The sequence below is a fragment of the Propithecus coquereli genome, unplaced genomic scaffold, assembly GCF_000956105.1.
Source record: "Propithecus coquereli isolate 6110/MARCELLA unplaced genomic scaffold, Pcoq_1.0 Scaffold63, whole genome shotgun sequence".
NCBI lineage: Eukaryota > Metazoa > Chordata > Mammalia > Primates > Indriidae > Propithecus > Propithecus coquereli.
Genome location: NW_012152285.1, coordinates 4,491,103 through 4,503,428, shown reverse-complemented (window position 1 = coordinate 4,503,428; position 12,326 = coordinate 4,491,103). Strand labels below are relative to the sequence as shown.

General features: G+C 40.8%; 1 protein-coding gene and 1 pseudogene across 2 annotated transcripts in view; both read right to left on the bottom strand.

Annotated features, from left to right (window-relative positions):
- STAMBPL1 (STAM binding protein-like 1) overlaps nt 1–10,518 on the bottom strand; it is a 44,050-nt gene extending 33,532 nt beyond the window's left edge. The window contains exon 1 of the mRNA XM_012659705.1: nt 10,052–10,518. The gene's annotated coding sequence lies outside the window, so the exon portion shown is untranslated. The remainder of the gene's footprint in view (nt 1–10,051) is intronic.
- LOC105822692 lies at nt 2,686–3,011 on the bottom strand (annotated as a pseudogene). Its single transcript, XR_001138117.1, has one exon. The product of XR_001138117.1 is annotated as an acyl-CoA-binding protein pseudogene (transcript).
- Nucleotides 10,519–12,326: the final 1,808 nt, after the last annotated feature.

The window sequence follows — 12,326 nt, the reverse complement described above, 5'->3', positions numbered from 1 at the left end:
ACTACAAGCCTAGTCTGATGGTGAATCCTTGGCTTGGCTTTCTGGCTTTTAAAAAGTCTAACCTGAAATTTCTTATGAAAGTTCCAGCAAAACCAACTTAAAAAGAGTCTATATGGCCCATAACTATTGCTGTACTTTATGCAAATAATCAGGCCAAGTGAAATGAGACTAATGTCCCTTGCTATGGGACATTAGCTGAAGCTACCCCTATGACTGAAAGACATAAAATAATATTGACACCTGAAACTCACACATGAAATACTCATGCTGTCTCGGGTGATGTGAAGGAGAGGCAGGAAAAGCTTTTCCTTTTGAGCCATTTATAACTTAGAGAAATTGAGTAAAGTAACCTTTTGTGAGCAAAATTTATCTTTCTCTCTGCCTGACTGCTCTAAAATTTGGAAACAAGTTGTGAGTATTCTTATTTTATGGCAATATAGTTATTTGCATAAATTCAATAAGAATGTTTCCTTTTGTAACAGGAAACAATTAGAGACACTGGTTATTTTACCAAGGCTTTGACTAGAATGGCATATTTTCAGATATGACCAGACTGCTTTGAAGAATTAAGGTTGATTTTATAAAGTAAATAAAAAAGCCCCTTGGAAAGACTGGCCTGGTACCCTGTCTCTTATAAAGTTTCTGAGCTGTGGTAAGTAGAGAATGTTACTTTCTGATGACTTTAGGAACCTCAAGATATTTTGGGACGTGGAGAAGAGGGGAATTCACCCAATTCGTATGAGTACTATAAGCATAGTCTAATGGTGAATCCTTGGCTTGGCTGTAGGCTTTTAAAAAGTCTAACCTGAAATTTCTTATGAAAGTTGCAGCAAAACCAACTTACAAAGAGTCTGTATGGCCAATAACTGCTGCTGTACTTTATGCAAATAATTATGCAAAGTAAAATCACACTAAAATTTATTTTGCAAATAAATGGGCCCTACTATGATTTATCCTTGGTAGAAATGGGGAAATTGGAGAGAAAAAAAAAGTGTTTCAGGAAAAAAAAAACTATGGTATGCTTGTTATTAGATTCTAGCCCTAACCATTGTTTTTGAGTTTTTCTACAATTTGAACTAAATTCTGAATTATTTCCTGGTTATAACAAGTCCCTAAAGAAGAACTGGATTTTAATTTTCTTCATGGTGGTTTTAGTTGGCTCCCTACTGGAATAGGTTCTTTTTTATTGTTGTTCTAGCACATAAATTCTTTTGGTTGTAATCCTCATGTACATTATATCAAATTATTAACGTTATGTATCTCTTGTCTTACTTCTTCTGAGAAAATCAAAATCACAGTATTCCGAAAACTAGCGATGATTCAAAGCCTGAAAATCTCCCTCATTTGGAAACCCACTAGGCCTGATCTGTCTTCCATTGCCAAGGCACTGCTACTAAAGTTACACAATATCAAGTACCCTCCCCCAAAGGCTCAGGGAGCATTGTGGAGGAGGACAGTGTGTGAGATTGTAAGAGCTGGATTGTGGGGTGGACTGTGGAGGCTAAAGCAAACTCCATCTTGGATGCTACCCGCCATGCTGCCTTCTGACTAACCCCTGTTCTGGGAATGCCTCTAGGATACAGACTTTACTATAAATCCTGCCTTTAGATCAGAACAACCCTGCCCATAAATCCTGACTGTAGGCAGATTCACACAACATTCTTGCTTCTCCCTGAGGGGATGGGCTTCAGCTGTCCTACCCATTTCTTCCTCTCACCACCACTACAGGAGACATGGCTTCTGTCAGTAAGTCCCTAGTAAATGTTTCTTTCTGAGAAAAAAAAAATGGGCAAATGACATTAGCAAGTCATAAGAGAAATATAAACAGCTAAATAACATTAAAAAATGTTTAAAGTCACCAGTAATTTAGAAACTGTGAATGTAAACAAGATATTTTTACTTACTGGATTGATAAAATTTACATGATTGATCATACTCAATACTGATGAGGACTGAAAAAAAATTGGCTATTCCTTTATAATATGCATCCCTGTTGACTAAGCAATTCCATCTCTAAGACCTCCCCATAGTTTGCTCAGCCCATATAACACATACTCTCTCACACACACATAGACACACACTGCAGCATTGTTTAAAAATATTAAAATTCTAGAAATAAAAACAAATAGCCATCAAAAGGAGATTATTTGAAATAAAGAATCTCTATCGTGGATGAAGCCATTAGAAAGGACTTACATCTATATACAACGAACCAGGACGTTGTCCGAGTTGGAGGATTAAGTGAAAAGAGTGAGTTGTGGAATAACAAATAAAGTATGACTCCATCCTTGTACTATGAATACATGTGTATTTAATGTATACTGGCATTCACAAGAAAAAATATGGAACAACAGTCACTGGATTTTTCTCAGTTGTTCTCTCAAGGGTGGGATCATGAAGGTCTTTCACTTTGGTATAATCTGTCAGAAGTATGTATCACTTTATAATCAGACAAGTTATACTTTTTTTAAGCCTAGAAGTTTTGAATAGGCCCCAGATTTGCACCCTAACCCTGACAATTTCTACATGTGTGAATTCTGATAAATTACTTTATTCTCTAAGTCTGTTTCTCCAGTCCAAAATGAGAACTTTTTTTTTTTTTAAAGTAACGAATACACTTTTAATTGATCTCAGATAAAAATTACTTGGGAAAGGTCAGTAATCACTTTAGCCCTACTGTTAGAGCCGTATCCTGAACAGCCTTGAGGAACTGGGTTACCTGGCTGTTTTCACTATTTCACATCATCCACAGTACTAGAAAAAACAAGGCATCGAATCAGGTTAGGTTAAATGCATGGTTGGCAGCCAAATCCAGTCTCTTATATTCCATATTTTTTCTTTAGCTCTTCTACTTTGTTGATGTAAGCTTTCATGGCATCTTCCTTGGTAGTCCCTTTCAGCTCATTCCAGGCATCCCACTTGGCCTTGCCTTTGAAGTCCAACATCCCAGGCCATCCTGTATTTACATTGCCCACAGTCGCTTGTTTGTAGTGGCCGTAGATGAACAGCATCCTTGCCTCCTGTGCCCTCCTTGCCTCACAATCTTAAGGTAGTAGTAGTTGTAGTAATTATTCAAGAACTTTCTAAATCCAGAGGGGCTGGTCTGGCCTGACGGCTGAGCTGGGTAGCCTTCATGTTACACACCATAACATGCAATTGCATCATAAGACCAATTTCTCAGCTACAGACCTTCAGGGACATAGAGTTGGAGAACCCTACTGCATAAACCCTTCAAAGTTGACCCTGCTGAATTCAGGGTCCCCAAGTCCTCACCTGTGCTTCCTTCTGCCTTATCGTTGAAAAAGCAGTCTCCTTTGCCCACCTGTTCCTTGATCCTCTGTTTCTGGACCAGGTACTTTGTGTTCCTAGCTCAAGTGTTCATTTGTTTGCATCTGGCTGGTCCCCTGCTCAAAAGCGCACAGTGGTCACCTAGTGCCTGCCAGAACAGGTCTTACCCCCCTTGCCGGCCCTTCAGTGTCCTCGAGATGTGACCTATTTCCCCTCCTCTGCGTTTTGCGCTGCTCCCTAATGTCTTCCTCACTTCCCTTTCACGAAACCCATCTCTGCCCTAGCCAAACATCTTCCCTTCGGAAGGATGTATGACATTATCTCTAAAAATTCCCACCAGCTCTGTGTTTTCTGATTCCATCCATGAAAACACAGGTATTATTAAGAACATGAAAGGCAGTATATTGGGCCTTTCTAAGAACACGAAGGTAGCATTGATGCATACGTTATTACATGAAAAAGTCTATGAAAATCGGAATAAATGCTCAAAACATAAAAATAGAAGCCAGAATTTGTATATAAAATTAGATTTAGCTCTTAAGTAGATTTAGCTCTTAAGTAGATAAAGCACTCAAAGGGTGCTTTACTAACCACCTGCATCAGAATCTCCTGAGAAGATCCTCAAAAGGAAGGCTGCCGGGCTCCACCCAAATGTTTCATATAATAATCTCTGGGCATGGATGAAGACATTTTCTTTTTTTGAGACTAGTTTGAGAATCACTGCCCAAGTTACTTTTCCAAGTCTTTCAATAATAATAAACTTGACAAAAGAAAAATAACTATATATACCATAAGAATATGATAGTTATACTTCTTTCAAGATCCACATTTTAATTTCTAGAATTTTTTATTAATTGGGAAAACAAAGTTCCACACTCACCAATGATTCCAAGTGACTTTAATTTTATTTATTTATATATTTAGCTTAAGTACTATATAGATTCTGTAAGCAGTTTTCTGCTTCCTTTGAACAGGAACAGTAACATATGAAGGGCTTACTCTAGGCCTCTCTTTTCTGATCTCATCCCATTCACCCTGTCCATTTGTTCCTATTGTTAAAAAAAAAACTTACAGAACAATTTATAAATCAACCTTTCAAGGACAAAACAAATTGGAAAAAGAGCTGGAGTCAATCCACCAGAAGACTGAAGGATGAACTCACAGACATAAAGGTCTCTCTATAGTTCTTCTCAGTTATTAAAATGCACATCTCTAGTTTTGAAAGGTATGGTTCTAGTGACATGATAAATAAAATCGCAGGGTCCTTAGATGAGCTGAACCTAGCCATAATCACCACTCCTGATTATATTTTCCTTATGCTTTTAATTAAAGGTGCACAGGTGCCTATCGCCCCAGCCATTCAACTCTGAAATGTAGCAACCTCAAAAGGAACCCACGCTGGAACATCTCTCAGAGCAGAGACGAATGCAAAACAGGCAGGCGGAGTTCACAGGAAGCCAGGAGGATTAAAAATGAGTCATCACCAGCCTTCAGTCTCTAAATTAACCCAGAGAATCATCAAGTCACATAATCAAAATGAATAATTTGTGATGGATCTCTTAGCGGTTATCTCTTGTATGAGCTTTTGCTGAATCTTTGGTTCAGTTACTGCAATGCCTTGAAACATAAGTCTAGCAAAAGTTTCAAAAATAAAACACAATGCCAAACTCACCAAATCTCAAATTCTGTCATCCTTAATCAAGTTAAAACTCATGCAATTTTATTAAATATAAGTTTCTTTAAAAATAATTGAACTTGAAATAAGGAAATGTGTAATTTACACAAAAGGGTAATTCAAAGGATGAAAGAGTATATTTTTAAACATGAGATTTAACAATTTTCCTCCACGAAATAATTAATATTTTACCAATGAACTTTATACAAGACCAAGAAAAACTTTCACCTACTTAGAAAAAAAACAGTGCCAGTTATAGATTTCTGAAAGTTATGAGAACAAAGAATTATAAGGATCAATTAATAAAGTCAAAATTTTGGAATCAGTAAGGGTAGATCCTAAAGCTCTGGAGGAATTGAGAATTTTACATTCTTCACTGCCACAGCGGTCTTCCCTCCTATAGTTAAAATCTGGCCTCTTATAATTAGACACAATCACTTCAACAAGTCAAAGAACAGTTAAAATTCACTCTGCCGTTACTCTATAAAATATTCTGAATAAGCTGAATTTAAAAATGATCAAAAATGTTATCATCACTCCACCATGGCTTACGAATGGGAGAAATCTGAGATTCTGGGAATGTAGAGAAGGATGGATGGCATAGAAGTTTTTCAGAATCCTAAAACTCCAGAATCTGATACATTATATTAGGGAGGCATACCCTCCCTACCTCCAGCAAAGAATCAGTCAATGTAAGGAGAAATGTATGTGTTGTATATGCCAACTGTTAGGCAAAAAACCACAAAACCCCAAACACACAAAAAACATACACACAAATTGGATACTTCTTAATAAAGAACTTACTTAATTAACGAAAAACATTATTTACAAAATACCAAACGTCAAGGCAAAATAGCAAAAACTTTTTGTAATAATCTGGGTACTGATTCTAAGCCCTGAAGCTCCATGAGGACAAGCCCCTACTTTTCTTGCTCCGATCAGTATCCCCAGCATCTGGCATGCAGTACAGGGGCCAGGGGTCTGGGTTTAACTCCCAGCTCAATCACTTACCAGCCTCCCATAATGGGCAATTTACATAGTCTCTTTGTACCTCGATTTTTAAATCTGCAAAATGGTACCTGTTGCATAACTTTGTTCTAAAAAGTAATAATAACAAACACATAAAGCCTTAACTTTGTGCTAGACATTGTTCTAAGCACTTTTCACTTACACTTATTTATTCACTGAATCCTCCCCAAAACCTTATGAGATAGAAACTAATATCCCAAATAAAAGATGAGGAAACTGAGGCTCAGAGAAGTCAGTAACTTGCCGAAGACACACAATTAGTAAGTGGCAAAAAAATGTTATCTTTTGAACCACTCCATCATCCTTGAGAAAATGTGTGTCAAAGCTCAGTACAATGCCTGGCATAGAGCACGTGCTCAATAACTAACATTATACTTGCCAGATTCTGAAGTTACACCAGGGCTCAGCAGGAAAGAGCGCTGTGATCAACTGGTGATGCCTATGTGGGTGTGGGATTTATTAATGACCACATCTGTGCCACAGGTTTGCAATCCCTCTTCCATATAAAAAAAGAATGCTAAGGTCTGAGTGCCTGGAGTTTCCCTTCTGTATCTCACAGTCCTTGGGATCTGATGTCAGGCTGTCATCATCTCACACCAGATTATTGCCCCTACTCCTTCCTAGTAATCCTCCCCCCACCTAATTGCCAAAGTGCTCTTCTGAGCACTTGCTCCCTTTCAAGGATCCTACATTTGGCTACCACGTCAAATCGAAATTCCACTCCCCGGCTTTCAAGGGCCTAAGAAGACACGAAGGGAACATGTCTCTACCTTTCATTCAAGTGCTCAAGTGGCGACATATCAAATAAATACTTGATAGGAATGGCCACTTTTCATTATGCAGAGCAGTGTTTGGGTGACTTCAGAATGGTGATATGCAATTTTTTATTTTATGTATTTATTTTTGCACATGGCCCAATAAAAAAATGAAATATTTCAGGATCTCATTTTATTTTTATTCAAAATGAAATAACTTCATCTGAGAAAGACATGAAAGGATATCAAAGAGAAAAGCTGCATTACTATAATAAACCACAATGTTAACATCCAGGTAAATTTTAGATAGTTTCCTAATCTTTCACACTGAAGTTAGAACCTAAATCACAGGGAGACCCTCTAATGATTAGAGATTGAAAGCTGGAACTAAAACAAAAAATGTCATTAACATTCTTAATATTCAAGACCAAACAAGGTACCCATTTCCAAAAGAGTGCCTTGAAAGTTTAACTAGAGCAAATCAAAACATAAGAATTACTGGTGCTTCTATCAAGGGACTCCTTTTAATAAACAAAAGTTACTAAGGCTGAACTAATGTCTCTAAACTAACCACATCAATGGATAAAAATAACATGGAATTAATTTAAAATTTAGAAAGAGAACAAGCAACATGGGCTTTGAAGATTTAGCAACATGCCAAATGTTTAATCAGCCTCTCCACTTGGCATGAGGAGATGCAAGATTGTACTAGAAGTTCATCTGATTTGCTTAGGAATGCAAATAATTTCCGACAAAAGCCACATCCAGATGTAGCTACATCCAGATTATTCCTGAGTTGAATGTTCTGATGTCAACTCAGGATTTCTGAATGTACACTCACACATCCAACTGAACAGTTCACATGTCCAGATAGCTGGAATATGCAAGTGAACAGGTACCAATACAGTGGTTTTTGTTTGTTATTGTTTTGTTTTAGAGGGATTGTTATTCTTCCTTCAACTGAGCAAGCTGGTCTTCTTAGTTGAATGTATGAACTGCAATTCAATTTGATAAAATGTTTCGTGATTTATATAAAAAAAAAAAACAATGCCAGAAGAGGTGATGTAGCTAGGTTGGGAAGAGAAAGACATTTTAGATTTGCTACTTATTTAACAAACATTTATGGAACAGCTGTAAGCCATCAGCCCTAAGGGATGCGATGGAAAGCTGGCTCTAATATCTTCAGGGACAACCATGAGTCATTTCTCCTAGTTTCAGTTGAAGCCACCTACAAATTTTTCACAGGGTCAAGAAAAAATGTTAGCATTAGACAGAATCGCAAATTCAGTAGATTAATTAAAATGTCTCTAATTGGTAGATGTATCCACCAGGAAAGTGCCTGGTACTTTCTGGGCAGCATCTACATTATTTCCTCTCACATCTCTTCTATCGCTTATGTTTTTGCACGAGAATTATCAGGCTTTTCTTCTCTGTAAAATTCAATCTCACTCCCTGGATTGTAGCTATAAGTAGGCCTGGGAAGGGTCCTTAAAGGAGCAACATGATCGAATTGAGCTAATTAAGTCCTATGTGCTGAAAGTAAGAAAAAGTAACAATTATTAACAATCCTTTATAACTATTTTTGTCAGTCTTTCTCAGGAACCAACCCAGAGATACCCTTTCCTCCAGGAGCAAATCTCTCTGCTAAAGACACCCTCAGGACACTAGTATCTTCGCTACTCCCTCCAACGCTCCCACAGGCAATAAGAATCCTACGAAACATGGCAAAAGTAGGTTAGAAACTGGCCTAGATGACTGACATATGGGTAAAGGCCACCTGCCCCATAATTTGAATGGTGATCACTTTACAAAATAGGATTAAAGAAACAAGTTTCTTCTTCAAATTTCCAAGAACGAGCTGATACATAAATTATAGCCCAAGTGTATTCAAAAGCACATTGCCAAGTGGCAAACAATTTTGCTGTATTTACCCTTGAACAGAAAACAAGCAGCCAGTTTATTCTCCAGGTAGATTCCAGTAACATTTCATGCCTTTCAATGAAGCTCTTAAAGGTGTAAATGGTAAACAAAAAGAGCCTACTGCTCAAGGACATTAACTTGTGTTAAAAATAAATGTAAATATTTATAGTGTAGCTACAAAATGCCCACTACAACCCAGTCAGAATACATTCTTGAAGTTCAATATAGCATCCATCCTGAAAACATAAAATTACCAATTGAAACAAGGTCTGGAAAAAGATAAAACACCGTGGCTTAATCTCTGTGTAAAACAACCCTCAACAATTACCCTCAAAAAACTGAAACAGAAAATCAAACATTCAGGTGTACTTTATCTGCTGGAACAAATGTGCATTATTAACCTTGACAGGGCCTTGAACGAGACCACAGATCAACATCCCAGTGATATCCACTATATTTTTGGAAACGTCCTTAAAACCTAGGACTTCATGTTAGTCTCAGCGATTAGCAGACGTTGGAAAGCAGTGTGCTCGCTGGGGCTTACTTTGAAAGATGTCTGCTTTACTTACCACCAAACTCTGACTTCCAGAAAGCAAGCCACCCAGCCCCACCCCTCAACATTTAAGATTTCTTTCAGTCTTCTAGGTCAGGTTTCCTTTCCTGAATTATTTATTCCTTATAAAATTTTTCTTTTAAACTTCAATAATTATAGACCCATAGGCTCTGGGCTATACACGGTGTGGGGTGTTTTAGAGAAAGTTCTGGAAAATTATGTTTTAGTAGTGACATACCATTTCTTTGTGCATCACATTGGGGGTTTTCAGGGAAGGCTTAGATTATTCAGGTGAGGGAAAATGTCTTAAAAGTCTCTGATAAATGGTAAAAGTAACATCACCTCATAAGGTGTGCCACACGCTCCACAGGAGTAAAGGTCTGTTTTTCTAACCCTTGTCCATTCCTCCTTCACACCATGCACTGCCAAAGACAGTGGGGTGGGCTCTCTGAATGTCGACATCCTCCCCAGGGCTGCATCCCAAGTCTGAACCAGAAACCCACGCGCGCCCACGTCTAGGTCGCGACCCTAGTCCCGCCCCGCCACCAGGAGCCACAGCTTCCTGCCTTCCCTATCAAGGTGACACTAACCCCTGGGGGGCCGGTGAGGGGCCCACAGAGGCAGCACAGGAGGAGGCGGCCGATCGCAGGACTGGCAGGAAGGAAGCGAGCAGCCGCCGAAGCGCATTTTCTTCCCCTGGAGCAAGCCCGGGACCGGACGTCGCCAGCGGAAGGAGGGCCAGCGCGCGCCAGGCCGCGGGGCACACGCAGCCGGCGTGCGCACTTCCCATTGCGAGGCGCGTTCACACTCGCAGCGCGCGCGGCTACTCACCAGCAGCCCTTGATGTCTGGAGCCCGCGTGGGACGGCGACTGCGGCGGCTGCCCCCGCGCCTGCCGTGTGGCCTTGGCATCCGTCTGGCCGCTGCAGCCGGGACCCGGTGGCTTTTGCTGGAAGGCACTGCAGCGGGGTGATACCGGCAGCCAGCGAGGAGGCGCCCGCTCGCTGGCCTCGGCCGTGCCGCCTCCCCCTCCTCCTCTGCGGACCGGTGGAGCTTTGGTGGCTCTGCTCGCTCGGGCTCCGTGCGTTGCTCTCCTCGTCGTCTTCCTACTCCTCGCTGTCGGACACCCCAGCGCAGGGGGCGAACAGCACCCTAGCAAACCCACGCGCAGGCCGGCCGGCCCCGAGCCTGCAGCAGTCGTCCCTGCTTGCCGCCGCTGCAGGAAAATAAATTGTCACTGCGATGGTCCCGGCCTCCCTTGCCCCAGCCCCTAGGTGCCGCCTCCGCCTCTGCCTCCGCCCCCTCCTCCGCCGTGGCGGCCTCCCGCATTCTGCGGAAACAGCTCACAGGTGGAAGCAGGTCCCCAAGGATGGCCCAGAGCAAGAGTGAACCAGTCGGGCGCGACTTTCCCTTATGAAACCCTGCACGTCACCTCCTACACCCCCAGCCCGGGACCCCCTGGACTCCCCTTTGCTCCACTATCAGTTTCACAGAGACAGACAGGAGTGGTGCTTTTGGAGACTGCAGAGTACACAAGCCTTGACGCGTCCGTGAAACTGCCACTGGAGTCTGGCGAAGGACAGGATTTGAGTGAAAATCCCACTTATACCTTATGTTAGGAATTCTATTTTGAGATTTATCCGTAACTGGATACACCTACGTATCATGAAACACCTTAGCTCTCCCTCCCTTCACCTTTGTGTACTTGGGAAATACAAACTATTATGATCTCTCTTAGAATGATGTTATATTATTATCACGTGCAATGTTTTTACCACAGTGTTGGCACGGTGCCAGGCACTCGGTACAAGTAATCTTACTCCATGTGCTACAGCCTTATATATAAAAGGTACTCTTATTTTTTTCCGTGTGAGACAGAGAGAAGTAATTGATGCCAGGTTACCCACCTAGAAAGTGGTAGAAGCTAACATTTAAACTATAATCTGACACCGAAAGCTGTTTCTCTTGGCTGGACAGATTCTATTAATTTATAAACATTCTATGAACACTGCTGCTGCTGGATGAAACACATGTGATTTTCTTGAGCTTACTTGGGAGGGTACCTCCAAGTGAAAGAAGTGTCTACAGAGCCGGGTGGTGGAACATTGGCTTTCTTAGTTAGCTTTTCATCTGGAGACCAAACTTCTAGCCCTGGCTCTGTCACCAACTGAGTTATTTGGTCTTAGGCATTTCACCTTCTTAGACCTCATCTTCCTACATTGATTTTTAAAATGAGAAGGTTTGATTGTTAGAAGTAACCTGTAGCCTTAATTTTTAAGAAGCAACGGTGTTGTTCTATTTCTAATTTTGAATTTGGTTCCAAATCTTAAAATCAGTAAATTTCACAAAAATTCAGACATTTGGCATGTTCTAAAAAATTGTAAGATCAGTGGGTTCTAGCAACCGCCAGCTGGTGCTAAGTAGCAGGTGTCTGCCTTTGGACTGGGAAGATTTTCCACCAACCTCACCACTCAGTTTTCCACCAATCTCACCACTCCATACACCCATACCTCACTGACATTTGAAGATATGATAGATATTTAAGTTTGCAGTTCTGGACCAGATGATGTCATGACCTACTGGACAATCTAAAATTCAGTGATAAGAAGTTTAACCAGATTCCTGAAAAGTATTATAAAACAAAAAATTCCACGTACATATTTATAGTGGTCATTGATCATTAAGGCTAGGTCTTTCTACCTAGCATCCAAGTTCCCATAAAAGCCAAAATGGCCCAATACTCACTGTCCCCACCCTGTGGCAGCTAGGGCACCATCATGGGACCTAAGTTCAGCCTCAGTGGTTCCTGTCCAGTTCTTTGAATCTGGATTCTGTTGTTCAAAGAAGAGACATTTTAGAAACAACTCCATTATCTGCAAAGTGGCTTTTGTGTCCAAGGACAGTAGTGCCAGAGGTGACAGGTGGTAGTATCTACTGTGGCAGTGCCAGTGGTGTCATAAGTGGGCTGTTTGAGTAGTGTGACCTGTTCTAATTCCAGCTGCCAAGCTTCCCTGCCTGTGTGAGGAGCCCGGTTCTCCAACCCTCCTCTTTGGCATGACATCTGATGACCTTCCGATATATTTCTCCTCTTACTAAGTTAGCCAGAA